Source organism: Jaculus jaculus, chromosome 5 (genome assembly GCF_020740685.1).
Source record: "Jaculus jaculus isolate mJacJac1 chromosome 5, mJacJac1.mat.Y.cur, whole genome shotgun sequence".
Classification (NCBI taxonomy): domain Eukaryota; kingdom Metazoa; phylum Chordata; class Mammalia; order Rodentia; family Dipodidae; genus Jaculus; species Jaculus jaculus.
This window is the reverse complement of record NC_059106.1, coordinates 150,610,979-150,619,827: the sequence shown is the minus strand read 5'-3', so window position 1 is coordinate 150,619,827 and position 8,849 is coordinate 150,610,979. Positions and strand designations below refer to the sequence as shown.

Sequence of the window (8,849 nt, the reverse complement as noted above, 5' to 3'; positions counted from 1 at the left end):
ACTACAGGTTCCAGACAGGGCTATCTTAAAGGATCTTGTCTTATGTTTATGTGTAGTCAGAACCTATAAAGTCAGAAACAATTTGCAAAAAGATTGGACATAAAACCAGAAGCAATACGATAGAACCAGCTTGGCATCAAAGCCCAGTTCTGTGCCTTCGTGTCTGTAACCACAGCAACAAGCCCAAGATTCAGCACATGAGAGGGACTCTGTAAATACTGGGTGAATCAATCAATGAATGAACCTCAATCCCAAATGTCTAGTCTTCTGCATTTGAAAACTCGGAACAGAACTTCTTACCCAGCATGTGACTCAGCACTGGGCATGTCCCTTTTGCTCTCCCTCCAGCAGGCCCTCCTCCAGGTTTATGTAACCTCCTCTGGCTCTCTGGCTACAGTAGCATAGCACTACCTGGGAGATCTGCCTTCCACCCCTTGATCATTTAGGGGAAAATAGCATTCTTTAATTTCCCTTACCCTTTGGGAAGCCAATTGGAAAGTAATCTCTGTCCCCTCCAAACTAACAGATTTTAGTTCACACTTAATAAAAATGTGTTAAAGATTCGACTTTTGAATGGCTGCTAATGTTAATGAATTCACCGGTCCCATTATCACCCATCTTTCTGTAAATGTCAAACAGGATGTCTCTGACAAGGTCATGGCCATTAAATGCAAGTTCATGAACATACACATTTGTTCTTGACAGGAGGCATCCACATCTGACCTCCGCCTTCCTACACTTCTTTATTTGAATGTCAATAATTGTAAACCACTTTCTCATTATTTGTCAGAGTATGTCAACATTTCCAAACATCTGTGCATATTTCTGTATATTTAAATGCATGTCATCTGCTATTTTACAAGTGAATGTCCTTTTCTGCAAATGGTTTATCTTGGTTTATTTATTAATTCATTTTTTTTATTAGAGAGAGAGAAAGGATGGGAGTGCCAGGGCCTTCAGCCATTGAAAATAAACTTCAAATGTATGCACCCCCTTGTGAGTATTGCGACATTGCACACTTGCATCACTGTGTGGCTGGCTTATGTGGGACCTGGAGACTTGAATATGAGTTCTTAGGCTTCACAGACAAGTGCCTCAACTACTAAGCCACCTCTCCAGCTCTATCTCAGTTTATTTTACTAATTTTTTTAATATTTATCCTCATTTTGGACTGCTATGTTTTAAACATTCCATTTAAAATGCATGTTGTAATTGAGTTACCATTTTAACAGTATATAAAAGTGGAACTACATTTTAGTAAGAATGGGTTGGTATCATAAACAGCTATTTGACCCTCTCCAGCTCCGTGGCTCTTGTCCTTCTACATTTTTGTCATGGGTGATTAAGCATGAAGACCCTGGCCAGGTACCAGCTCCAGGCTCTCAGATTTCACAGTGATAAACTAATACCTTTCTGTTCATTATAAATTACCCAGCTCAGGTATTCTGTTACAGCATCAAAGCATGGACTAACACAGAAACAGCTGGTTATTTTCACATGCATTCTTAGAGCATTCTAGAGGCTCAACACAACACGGAAACCTTTCTTTCCTTAATGCAGGGTCTCACTATGTAGTCCTGGTTGGTCTCCAACTAAAGATCCTTTTGCCTCAGTCTCCCTAGTGCTGGGATTATGGGTGTGTGGTGTCAAACCAAGAACATAAGGTCTTTATTGAGGGAATGTTTCAGAAGAAATGTATAAGGAAGTAAGGCAAGCAGAAGAAGGCTGAGAAAGAAGTCAGGGCGGAAACAAAACACAGATGTGGTTCCAGAAAATATAAAGACCACTTGAGGCAACAGAAGACATAGGAAGCAACAACACCATAAAACTTGTCCCAAAATAAGGAAAGGAGTAGACTTTCACCCCAGTCCACTCATGCTCTCCAAGTAAGGGAGATAAATACAAAGCTTAAGGATAGATGGTCCTTTGCGAGGAAAATAAACCTCCAGTGAATGGAGTAACTGTGGACTTGTAGTAGTTTATAAGTCCACATGCCTACTAAAAAGAGTCTTTTATGATATTTAATTTTACCAGAACAAAAGTAGAATTTGGTATTGGTTAATGTTCTAGTTTATGGGTTAATGTTCTAGTTTTACTGTCTAAGTATATACAAATATTTTTTCATCATGTCTTCAATATCAAAAACATAACTAGAAGCAATACAACTAGTGATTTTATAACCCCAATCTGACAAAGAAGAGATCATGAAGAGGTGAAAACACAATGCTTAATCCCAAGTATGGTCACATCCCATAAATTCACTTCTGGAAATTGTGCTCCAGCAATGATCGCCACTATGCATGTTTCAGTGGATTTTATAACATCCAAATTTCTATATCACGAGTACTGGCCCATCTAGCCAACTTCTGCACTGCATGAGTTGAAGCAAACTGACTGAAGAACACAGGAGGAGGTCACCCTCCATTAAAGGCAGTTAGTTGGCTTCGGCCATGACCCTTCTCCAGGAGCAGCCATGTAGGATGTACTCCTCATACATGGGAGGATACATTTCCACTTACTTTAATTTCAGTCTGTAATCAATAGTTACGTTTCTATGTCCTTTATACTTGGTGTCTTACAGAGTCCACCATGCCTTTATCTAGGGAATACTTGCTCTTCCATAGAGAAGAGTGCGAAAGATATGTCAGCAATAGGATCACCTTTTGCTGGTGCACATGTCTGACTGAGCCTGTCATTGAGAGAAGGAGGAGATCACATGGCCCCTGTCAGTCCTTGCTGCCATGACTGAGTCAATGAGTGAGAACAGAGGCTCTGGAAACGGACATAGGCCCAACCCAAAGGGCATCCATGCTCTGGAGATACAGCTCTGGGGTACAGCAGTTGCCTAGGATCAGTCAGCTCTTGAATTTGACCCCAACAACACAACAAAGCTAAAAAAGATCCCATGAAACAATCCACAAGGATTGCTGATCTGCTTGAAATATCATGTTCCTACTTGCTTGGTATAGCTTCTAAGAGCTGGAGGCAATAAATGCAAATCAAAGGTAAGGATGGCTACCTTTCAAAAAGGGAACGAGAAGCTCACTACCAACCATAAAAGGATGGCATACCTCTAAGAGGGAAATGTGATGTTGCCAGTTACAGGTATCTTCTTTAATCGTAAAGACCTAGAGATGGGCAGATTTCATGAAAGTACTCAGGGACCTCAACATGGGTGAAGAAATGTGCATTCATGGACACAGGCTCAGAATGTCCCAATATTTGTGATCTTCAGAACACAGGGAACCTTGCAAAACAAATACCTGCAAGGAGTTGAGGTTAGGGAAAGGTGTGCCCCTTTCATGAATCATGGAGGGTGGAGTTGAGGAAAGATAAGTACAGACTTGAACTTGTTTTTGGAATGTTCTCCAGGCTGAGGCACCAGTGGATTAGTATCTCTCAGCCAAGCTTACACCCACTTGGAAATTTTTTTTTTTCTTAAAGAATAATAAGTTTCTTCAATATGTTTAGTTGGGACATGGGACTCTAATTTATAACATATCTCCACCTTTGGACATAGTTTAATCTTTTCAAGACATGGCTCTATTTGAGACAATGTTAGAAAGTTCTTAAGACTTTCGGTGGGGGGGAAGGGGGTTGAGAGGCAGGGTCACAATCTAGCCCAGGCTGACCTGAAATTCACTACATAGTCTCAGGGTGACCTTGAACTCGTGGCAATCCTCCTACGTCTGCCTCCTGAGTGCTGGGATTCAAGGCGTGCGCCACCATGCACATCTTAAGGCTTAATCTTTCGCACGCCCGTGCCCTACACGCGGCCCAGAGCCCATGGCGCCGCCTCAGCCGAGTCGGGTCCTGCGGTGCTGCTGCTGCCAGCTCGTTCAGGCGCGCCAGGTGAAAAAGAGTCTCAAATGGACATGCAAGGCTTGTGGAGAGAAGTCCTTTGTGCGGGCTTATGGTGAGGGTTCTGGTGCTGACTGCAAGCACCATGTCCAAAAACTAAATTTACTGCAGGGACAAGTTTCAGAGCTGTCATCACTCAGGTTGCTGGGAGAAGCCACAGGTGCCAGCAGAGAAAGCTCAGGACCTTGGCAGGCCGACAGTGGGAGTCTACAGGGACTATCACAGCCCTTGGAGTCCCGCTGGCTGAAGTATCTGGATAAGGAGCCAAAGCTGGGAGAAGGAGACCTCCAGACACAGCCCTCAGCCAGTGTGGAACAGCCTATCCCACCCTTCAGTCCAGCCCAGCCCAGAAAGAAGAAATGGAGCCAGGGCACAACGCAGACTTCATGTTTCCTGGATGTGTAGGACTTGGACAATGCAGAGGGCACCTTGGAATGCCAGAGTTCCAGTGGCCTGACTATGACACAACAAAGCAGCAGCCACTGTCTTGGAATTGCACACTGCCACCCCAAGGAGCTTGATTTTCCTCGATGGAAACTACCAAGTCCTGCCCTGCAGGTTAAGGCCCCATCTTCTAAATGGGCACGATTTCTCCTGTCACCTGGGGACAGTCCACATGTGGACACAGAATCATCAAGAAGACCAGTGCATTGGATCTCCAAGCCAGCAGATCCAAGGGACCCCTGAGACCAAGACCCCAAAGGAAGGCCACCTCAATGGATCCCCCACCACTCTCCACATTCCACGGACCACTTGTGCTCCCACATCCAATCTTGAGGGGTCCAACAGAAAAATTCCTGAGCTATCATGGAGCACAAGGACTCCTCAGACAGAGGGTGGGCCCTTAGCACACAGTGTACACAGGCCCCACCCATGCATCTGCACAACCTCTTTGTAACAGGGGAGGATTTTGAGGAGGATCTGTAAGCTGTCATTACTATAGCATTCACTTAGGTCCCATCTTCCATGCCATAGAAGCAAGGTGCCTGGAGAGATGGCTTGGTGGTTAGGCACTTGCCTGCAAAGTCTAATGACCTAGGTTCGATTCTCCAGGACCCATGTAAGTCAGGGGCACAAAGTGGCACATGCATCTGGAGTTCATCTGCAGTGATTGGAGGCCGTGGTGTGTCCATTATCTGTCTGCTGCTCTCATAAAAAGTTTCAAAATAAAAGCATTTTCCTGATAAGCTTTATAACCTCATGTTCCTCAGTATCCACATCAAGCCAGCTGCACATTCATTTGGAATTTGTAGCAACCAGAGTTCCTGGCACATCCATTCTGTCTCTGCCTGCAAATATTTTTTTTTTTAATCAATGAGAATGACCAAAAGTTAAAATTCTTGTCAAACATTTTTGTCACTACAATAAAGGCCATAGGTTTGAAAAAAAAGACTTAATATTTTAAGCAATTTATGCATACCTTTGTAAAGAAAGAATTTTTGACATTCAATTTGCACTCAATGTTTGATGATGAATGGGTATAAAAGGTTAATGTCTTGTCTGAGGCCACATAGCTTCTTAATGGGCATTTACAAATCATTGCATAATTTTTTTTCTCTTAATCATTATTTCCCATGGATGAGCTGTATATTCATTAAATGTCCCCTTCTTTGAAGATTCTTTATTTTATTTTTTATAATCCGGCAACACCCACTGCTTGAACCATGCTATTTCTCGTAGAAGCCACATCAGTGTTTATACTTTTTCCATATCTAAAAACCTGCCAGCCCCTCTTCAACACCACCCATTTCTAGGCTTAAAGAGAAAGTAATGATCCCAACATGGGTTAAGAACTTCTCATCAACTCCATTTTGTACCACAGATTGCCTACCCTCTGCAAACAAAAATAGTTATCTAGTTATTAGGCCCCATCTACACTGACCCTCTAAGAGGCACTAGGACCCAATATGCCTCCAATACTACCCAGCGCCTACAACAATATTAGCTATGCAATAACTTCTCAGCCATTGGTAGGTGTGACTCAACATTCAAACATGGGATTTTTCACAGGAGAATGTTTGAGGGATAAGAAGTAGAACTACTCATGTTTAGTCTTCCAAGTGACAGGATAACCAAGAAAAAACTGGAACCCAGCAATTCCACCCCTAGCAGCATACATAACAGAAACTTTTAAATGTATACACAAAAACTCATGTGTAACTATTTACAGCAGGGCCTGGGTGGCTATTTCAATAGATAGTGGGCTTGCCTTGCAAGCATGAGTTCCTCAGTTTGGCTCCTCAGGACCTGTGTAAACCTGTAGGCAGTAGTGATAGTGTCTGTAGTCCCAGCATGCCTAGAGCCAGAAGGCAAATTGCCTGGGAGCTCTCAGGCCAGCTAGCCTGGAAAATGCAGTGGTAAGTGAGATACTCTTCATCAAACAAAGTGGAAGGCAAGGACCAACACCTGAAGTTGTCCTCTGACCACCATGCACATACGGTGGTATTCGTGTGCCTGCACTCACTCACGTGAACATGTGCATACACTCACGCCCAAACTAAAAATATTTACAGCAGCTGAAGATAGTAACCCAAAGATAGAAGCAACACAAATGTCTATAAGCGGATGAGTAGACAAATGAAACGGACGATACTATATAATGGGATGTAATTCGACCATAAAAGAAAATGACATGCTGCCTAGTGGAGGAGCCGTGGAGACATTATGCTGAGTGACAGAAGCCATCACCAGAGACCTCATGCTGCTTGACTCCATTTGCATGGCACGTCCAGAACAGTGACGGCTGCAGAGACAGAAGGCAGACTGTAGGTATGTAGAGCAGGCTTGGCTAGAATAAAGTTTAATAGCTTCCTTCTCAGACCGCTTCAGTTTGTCCCCAAGCACCAAGCAGGGATGTGAGGAGCCTGTTACCAGGCTGCTCAGATGGCAAAGGGGTGCATGTGCACATATGTCCATGCATGTGGAGGCCAAAGGACAATCTCAAGAACCATTCCTCAGGTGCTGTCCACCTTTTCTGAGACAGGGTCTCTCACTGGCCCAATCAGTCGCTTAATTAGGCTATAGCTATTTGGTCAGGGAGCCCCAGGGATCCACATGTCTCCGCACACCCCATGCTGGGACTAGAGGCGCACGCCACGGTGCCTGCTTTATTTTATGTGGGTTCTGGGAATGGAGCTCTGGCCCTCATGTTTGCAAGGCAAGCATTATAATGGCTGAGTTCTTCCCCAGCCCCAGGTTGTTTACTTTAAGTGAGTGAGTCTTATAATATGTGAATTATATTGCAGTCAAACTTAGAGAAACAGACAGATGGGAGGGGCTCTCAAAACACCTCAGATTTATCCTCCCAGTAGGCTAGCAAAGGCATCTGATGAAGATGTGTCAGGCTGGGCCCTCATTTGCTCATTTGCTCATTTCTAAATTCATGTACATACATCCTATTTTAGCCAATGATCATACTTCGATTTATTCTTTGTTTTTTATCATAACTAAGTAATCCAATTCCAAGCCAAGTCCACAATTTCAGCACCCAGCTAGCATTTATTGAGCACCATTCTGTACCAAGCATTCAGCAGATATCCTCTCTACACCTCTCAACCCCATGAAGCCAACTATGTTGTTCTCACTTTAAAGAGGACAAGAGAAGTATCATGTCTGCATAAGAACTGATAGACCCAAGTTTAACACTTGTAGGTCTAATTCATAATATTTGTGCTCTGTACACAGTCTGTGCCCTTGCAGACTTGCATGCTGGACAGGAATGTGTAAAGCCATCTGGAGGAAATGGATAAGGATGGGGGCAATGTCGGGTGAAAACAAAGTAGACCAGCCAGGCATGGTGGGGCATGCCTTTCGTCCCAGCAATTGGGAGGCAGAAGTAGGAGGATCTCTGTGAACTGAAGGTCACCCTGTGACACATAGCGAATTCCAGATCAGCCTGGGCTAAAGTGAAATTCTACATGGAAAATAATGCAAAATAAAATAACAACAAACACCACAGCAAAAGACCAAATTAGATGACTCTGTCCTCGTCACCAAGCAGAGATGTGAGAATCCTGTTACCAGCCTGCTCATATGCTGTCTGTATTTGGGGCTACTGAAGCTGTCTATCTGAGGATGAAGCTATTAAACCTCATTCTAGTCAAGCAAGCAATAGCATACAGGTTAGTTTCTTTTGATAAAAGTCTTATATTTGGGTTCCTTAATTCCAGTGGTCATTGCCTTTTCTACCAACCCTACATTCCATCTACAAAGCCATACTCACTTCCCTGTGTTAAAATATCAGATCGCCACTAAGCCATGATTAAGAATAGGTAAATAAACACTGGAGCTGACCACATAAATTTACTCCTAATTTGACTTCCTATTATTCCCTGTGAGGAGGTCTGAGGGCCCTTTCTTCCTGTTTCTTATCTCTACTAGGTGACTTCTTCTCCCTCCACCCATGTTATAAAGACATGTATGCTCCGCCTAACTCCTTTGGTAATTTAATTTCAACTAATTTTGACAGTAGATTGTCTAGCTTCTTGCCGTGGCATCCTCCATTAAATTTAAGGTCTTTCTTGCCTATGATATTCTGGAATCTTAATCTCAAATACAATTTTGTTACCCTCTCACATGGTAAACAGCTGCCCACATCCCTAGCTTTCTTTTTTTATAAAGTATTTTTATTTATTTATTTACTTGAGAGCGACAGACACAGAGAGAAAGGCAGATAGAGGGAGAGAGAGAGTGGGTGCGCCAGGGCTTCCAGCCTCTGCAAACGAACTCCAGATGCGTGCGCCCCCTTGTGCATCTGGCTAACGTGGGACCTGGGGAACCGAGCCTCGAACCGGGGTCCTTAGGCTTCACAGGCAAGCGCTTAACCGCTAAGCCATCTCTCCAGCCCCTAGCTTTCTTTAACCTCCAAAGCTACTGAATCCACCTGTTCAGAAATAAGAGAAAGATCACTTTTCAGCAAATAACAATAACCATGCAGACTACCTTCTTAAACAACTGGCATGAGGGCAAACACAAAATGCAGGGACATC

At 43.6% G+C, this 8,849-nt stretch overlaps 1 pseudogene; it reads left to right on the top strand.

Moving 5' to 3' along the window:
• The first annotated feature begins 3,786 nt into the window (after window positions 1-3,786).
• Window positions 3,787-4,865, top strand: LOC101593392 (annotated as a pseudogene).
• Window positions 4,866-8,849: the final 3,984 nt, after the last annotated feature.